Here is a 7,220-nt window from a genome sequence, read left to right on the forward strand (position 1 = left end):
ATCAAAATTTTCTAGATCCGTCACTGGGGAGGAGGCAGTGGCGACAATCCACTAATGGGGTGTATGCAAGGTTCTGAAAACCGGACCGGACCGGCCGGTTCGACCGGTTTAACCGCGAACCGGCAATGCATGCGGTCCGGTCCTCCTGTATTAACCGGCAGAGAGAAAACCGCGAAGAAACCGGTGAACCGGTTAAAAACCGGCCGGTTGGACCGAACCGATGACCGGCCGGTTTTTTAAAAACACAAACGGCGCCGTTTTTAATGGTTTTTTAAAAAAATAAAAAACTGAAACCCGACCCGTCCGGCTCGCCCGACCCGTTACCACACGGAACCCCTTCTTCCCCATTCCCAAATCGCAGTCTCACACTCTCACTGTCTCTTACTCTCACACCCTACCCTAGCCCTCTGAAGAATTCGAAAACCCCAGCCCAGACGCCACCGCCGTCGCCGGGGTTTGCAGGTCGTGACCGCCACCACCATCGCGTGGTCTCTTCTTCCGTTCATTCATCTCAGTCTCACTCCAGATTCTAGGCGTGAACGGTGAACCCTATCCCCTTCTGAAGCATTCGAAAACACCAGCCCAGTCGCCACCGCCGTCGCCGGGGTTTGCTGGTCGTGACTGCCACCACCATCGCGTGGTCTCTTCCCCAGTTCGCCCGTTCATTCATCTCAGTCTAGCCCCGTCTGAAGCATTCCCAGGCTCCCAGTGTCCCCGTGGTCCTTAGGCTGCCATCGCCGTCGCCTGCTCCTCAGCACCGCCGCTTCGTCTTCGCTGGCCTCTCCCTTCGTCGTCGCTGGTCTTAGCTTCGTCAGCTCCCAGGTGAGTGAATCCTCTGTTTCATCTTCTCTGTTTCAACTTTCATGCTTTCATCTTCTATGTTAGAAATTAGAATGTATGGTTCTGATTCCACCTAATGTTTGATGTTGTATTGTTTTGGTGTTTTGCTGCTTTGCAATTTTGGTGTTTTGCTGCTTTACAATTTTATATTGTTTTGGTGTTTTGCTGCTTTGCAATTTTGGTGTTTTGCTACTTTGCAATTTTGCTGTTTTGGTGTTTTCCAGGGAATTGAGGTTTTTCAGTTTTTGTTGAATGGCTGAATGGTATATGCACTAGGCAGAATTGTGTTGTGTTGAATGGCTGAATGCTGTAGGCACTAGGTTGAATTGTATTGTGTTGAATGGCTAAATAGGCACAATTGTGTTGTGTTGAATGATGATGCTTTGCAATTTTGGTGTTTTGCTGCTTTGTTTTTATTCTTATCAATTACTTTGATGATATACTTTAGGGTACAGTATTATGAATGATATAAAGAGACGAAATGAATTATGAATGAAAATTCATATTAACAACAACCAATGGTAAACACAAGAAAAATGGTAAGCACAATGGTAATTCATATTGACAACAACAAGATAATTAAAGATTTTTCTTAATTATAACTTTGAATATACACACATAGCAACAATTCTCTCACATTAATACATATTCATAATAAATATCATCTTAAACATTTAAATCTAATCTCTCACACTAATGCATGTTCTATAGAAGATCTTCTTTTAAATATTTTTTCTTCTGCCTCTATTGTGCACGAAGTAACAACTAAAATATGTTTTTTCCAACATTTTAAATAATAGAAAAGAAGTCAATTAACTAAACAGACTCTAATAACTAGAAAAATGAGGACAAACCTATTTTTTTTACTTATTACTTATTGTAATGAGAGAAAGCAGAATTACTTTATAGAAAGTACCACTTATTATTCCAATCCACAAACCTTTAACTCTCAACTGTACCTATAATCCAATATAATAGCAACTAGAATTTCTAAAACATAATAAGCTCCAAGGTTCACATATATTTCTAACTTTTGTCAACCACATCCTATAGCAATACCTATATATTAACATGTCTAAGTGTTACATTTCATAAAAAGATATAAATTATGCATTAAATAATAATGCTAAGAGAAAAAAAATTTACCAACCTGAAAAGATATCATGTAAAGTGTCTAATATAATAGAGACACATATTATGAGAATCATATTTGTGACATAATCTAATACATCTTGTTCATAGCTAAAAAATAGCTTAAAATATTTTGGCATCTAAAAATGGCTGAGTTCACTAGAAGAGCCTGTGAGCCTGTAAGAATTATGGCAGTTATGACCACTACTCGTACCTCTCTTGAATTTTCAGCTCCAACTGCATTTGAAATTTTAGTGCTAAAAAAATTACAAAAAAAATAACAAAATTTAATGACAAAAAAAAAAAAGAAAATATGTAACTAATATAAAATAATATGTATATGATAATAAAAATAAAATCTTGTTACTGAGCCAATTGCTTCTGGTATTGTATAGATTGTTGTGGTGATTGAGCAACTAACCAGAAAAAATTCAACATTTAAACAAAATTAGCATAACTAATATGAAATGGATATGAATATGAATATTGAACTATAAATAATAATTTCAAGGGGAGGGGAGATTACTACGGTACAGAGCAATATGTACAGATATTTCTTCTAAATAAAGGTGAATGAGACACGTGTAAATGCTGAGAAATACTGTCAAATGCGAGGTATTTGGTGAAGGCTTGTTTGCGATTTTGTGCTGACTGCTGAGTTAAGGGGACATAGAGCTTATAACATGAGATGGGGTGTATGGGTTGATAGTTGTGTGAGCTTTTTAATTGTTGATCATGTGTGGACTGTTAGGTGAGTGCATGAAAAATTATTAGTTGGGTAATGCATTGTGGATATGAAGGTCCACGAATTAATTCTAACATATTATTTTAGTGTTTTAAAAACTAATCAATAGGATAATTTAATATTTTTAAAATCAAAATCAAATTTCTAATTAATACAGTCAAAAATTCTTAATTAATACTATAATGGTAGTTTTGTCTTTTTAAATTAATGTCAAATGACATTTTAGTCTTTTTAATTTTTTTAAATATTATTTTACTCTTTTATAAATTAATTATAGGAGTATTTTAGTCTTTTTAAAAATTAAAATTTACATGTCTACTATTTAATTAAATTTTTTATTTCTAATACAGTTAAACAATCTTAATTAATTTTATAAACATAATTTAATATTTTAAAATTAATGTTTAAAGAGTATTTCAATATTTTAAATAAAAACTTGAATGGTATTTTTATCTTTTTAAAATTAATTTTTAAAGGTCTTTTAGTCTCTTAAATAAATTCTACAAAAATAAATTCTTATTTAAAATAATACTGTTTAAATGATATTTTGTATGCTATTTTTTTCAATCAATTAAATGCATGAATCTTACAAAATTTACGCAAAAATCTTATTTAAATAATTTTTTATTTTTTCAAATTGATTATGGTATATAATCTTAATACAGGTATATATCAAATAATAAAGTATGAAAAAAGATTTATATGTTTTATTCACTTATTAAAATAAACATCTTCAAACGTTGTTTCATGTTTTTAAATACTTTAAATGTGTCTTCATTATTTTAATTTAATAATATTTTTATTAATATTTAAAAATCTTTTAATAATATTTTTGTCAACAATTATCCTAATTTCAATTGAGATTGTAGAACATAAAAATCTTTTTCATTCTCAATGATCAAGTCTTACTTACCATATTGACAGAACTGAAGTTTCAAGTTCTGAATTTGGTAGAAGCCCAAAAAGCAAAGTGAGCAGCTCAAATGACCACCATTCAAGACTGCATTGATCATCAAACACAATAGAAACAAATTAAGATTGATAAGCGTGCGTGCACACGCATGTGTGTATATAATAAGATCAGATTCTAGAGGAAGAAACTAACCAAATCATTCCAACAGATGGAATGGCGTAGCACAAAAACTCTCTAAAGCCATGGAATAGTTCTATGAAAATTGGAGTACGAGTCCTTTCACACTGAATAGAGAATTTCATATACAGTCCAAGCAAAATCACATTCAACCAATATGAAATGCCAATAGAAAGAGGAACACAAGAGAGAGGAACACAATCATTATTTTTCCCAAGCATATCCATAAAAGAGAGAGAGGAACACAAGCTAGACTCAAAGCTACAATAGCAGTGTAGACTAGAACACCAAATCTTTTATATTGTCTTGCTCCATAGGCTTGGTCACCTAGAGTTTCCAATGTACATGACATTTCAAACTGTTTGATAAAACAAAATAATAAAAGACAATTAATTTTGAAACAAAAATTTGAAGACTATGACATGAGATAAGAGAAAAAATACTTACAATAACACTGAAGCCAGAAATAGCACAAAGAGAAGTAGCAATAGCTATTCTGGAGAGAGCAAGTTTTCTCATATAACCAACCATCATGATGAAAATTATTTAAGAAAAATAAGTTGACAAATTAACGGTTATCATAGGAAGTGCTAAATAACCAACACTTTTAATCTCTTTTACTACCATACTTCATCTTATAGTTTCTGAAAAATCACTACCTTCTGGCAACAAAAGACCCGCTTTCATGTCTTCAAGAAGGTTCTTGAAATACCAAAAAACACAGACTTTAGTTTTTTTGTATGACTTCTTTCTTTGAAAAGATTTTGAATATACACACAGAAACTAAACTATTTATAGCATGTAGCAAGGTGTTAGTGTTTCACTTGATTATTGTTTTATTTAAATAACACTAATTTTTAATTTTTATCACATGCTATTGGTAAATAACTTAATTATTGTTTATTTGAAAATAATAGATCACAGGTGTCCATGAAAATGAAAAAAAATTGAAAAGCATAACAACGTTTCTGTAATTAGTAGTTGCTATGAGACAGATAAAAAGAATTTAAATGGGCTAACTCATTAATTATGAAAAGATATAATGAAAATTTTTATAAAAATCAAATGATATTTTTATACACAATAACTAAATTCTTTTATATACATTGCATTATTATTGCTGTGAGACTGTTCAAACAAAAAGAAAAAAAGAGAAAAGATAGCTAGGTTTCGTCACTTTAATTATCAGATATGGAAAATTACAATACATTTTTATTTAGAAATCAATGGACTTGATTATTATATTAGCACTGTGTAAAGTTAACCAATTAAGTTATTAGGTCTCTATATGTGTTCCATTATTCTTTAAATACACACACCTATTAACTAATATTGTGTAAAGTTAACCAATTAAATTGTTAGGTCTCTATGTGTATTCCATTATTCTCTAAATACACACACCTACTAGTTATATAGAGACATATATGTTGTATATTATTATGAATATGATAAAGATACTAACTAGTTAAGATGGCAGTAGATTGGTGAGGATAACTAAATTAAAGCATACCTAATTTGATTCTACTTTAATTTGCCTAAATATTTCTACCTCTAAGAACAGTATACATATGTTTCTAATTAAAGTGGTTTGTAAAAGAACAAGATAGTAAATAGTAAGATAGAAATAAAATTGACAAATAATAAAATTAAAGTATGAATGATTATATATTTTCTCAACGTTTTTATAATCCAACTAATAGTTAATTGTATGTTGATACCTAATTAATTATCCTTTTTCACCCGCAGAACACACTCCACCGATCGATGAAGTCATTGTTAGTGATCAGCAATCTCTTTTTATCACTCAACTCACACACTCTTTTTTAAAACGATATCATTCACTTTTTCATGCATTGTTGATATGAATATAATTGTATCTAAAAGAACAGTGACGTTAGGTGTGATTTGATAGCTATTACTCTCTAGCCACGTATATATAATAGATAGTTGTCCATATTATTACGTATGTATATGTATTGTTATCATGAACCATTGACCCTTGATATTGGTAAATGCAAGCAAGAAGTAGTTGAAGTAAGTTTAATTAAGTGAATAATGGAAAGTAATTAAGAGCTGGCAACATGCATGGAGTTGTCGAATCCCACTACACATGAAAAAGACAAACAGACCTCCATGCATGCGTCCTTGTATTAATGCTTAGAGATATATATACACTGATACACACATAATTCAGAGACCCTTTTTTAAAACTGAGACTCAGCAAACTAATGTGGATTTGATGCTTAATCTATCTTCCAAGGAGCCACATCCAACTCATAAATCCAAAGCCCTTCTCCCCGAGAATCCTGCCAAACCTCTAAGTAATCATTTTTGTTATTAGATACCTGCTTTTTCATACAACTTTTATTATTTATAATCTTAGATATTGAATCGATTCACTTTTTTCATACAACTTTTTGATATTTCTCTCTTATTATTTGTCGTAAGTTTAATAATTTAAGGTATTAATTACCGTATAAACTGAAAATTTGTAACTTAAAATTAATGGCTCAATCAAGTAATATATAAAATACGGAAGCGGGTTCACGTATATCGTTGTATTTTAATAGAACATTATTGTTTCCATTATTTCAACCAATAAAATTTGTAATAAAATATAACGAAGAATGAGATGAAAGGGAGAATTTTATAGGTAAAATTATTTGTTTGAAGAGCATAGTAGAAAAGTAACTTGCACTTTCCTTCACTCATATAATGAGAGATAAAGTTACTGTCTTGTCCTTTAATGCTTTAACCAATTTGTGTTGGAAAGAGCTGAATGTTGTGATGGATTAATATGAGTGGGTCTCTTTTTCACTAGCATTTTTGTTACAAAATAATTATTATTTTATTTAGATTTTTAATATAATTAAAATAGTATTTGATTAATATGAGTGGGTCTCTTTTTCACTAGCATTTTTGTTACAAAATAATTATTATTTTATTTAGATTTTTAATATAATTGAAATAGTATTTAATGAAATATTTTTATTTAATAAAATGTTACACACACATATTATTTAAGCTTTTTTAATATATATACAATTTTTTTATAATAAATAAATATTTAATTTAGATATTTATTTTATAACATTCATTTTAATATGAACTTTTATATTTATTATAATCTAATAATCTCAATAAATAATATTCACCGAAAGACCAATATTTAAATTTTATTTTTATCGAAATATTTTAGATGCAATCATAAAAACATATGTTTTTTTTGTGTTTGAAAAAGATAATGAATTATGACAAAATGTTTTCGTAAAAATAATTTTTATATCACTTTTTATATACATGTATAAGAAAATAATTTTTTTGTGATAAAATTTCTGTGTTAGTTGCAAAAGAAACTTTACAAAATTTTAATATTATTAAAAAATTTAACACTTTTATATCTGTAGGAGTGGA

General features: G+C 30.0%; 1 pseudogene; it reads right to left on the bottom strand.

Moving 5' to 3' along the window:
* On the bottom strand, nt 672–4,027 carry LOC110265367 (annotated as a pseudogene).

This window comes from Arachis ipaensis, chromosome B08 (genome assembly GCF_000816755.2).
Source record: "Arachis ipaensis cultivar K30076 chromosome B08, Araip1.1, whole genome shotgun sequence".
Classification (NCBI taxonomy): Eukaryota; Viridiplantae; Streptophyta; class Magnoliopsida; order Fabales; family Fabaceae; genus Arachis; species Arachis ipaensis.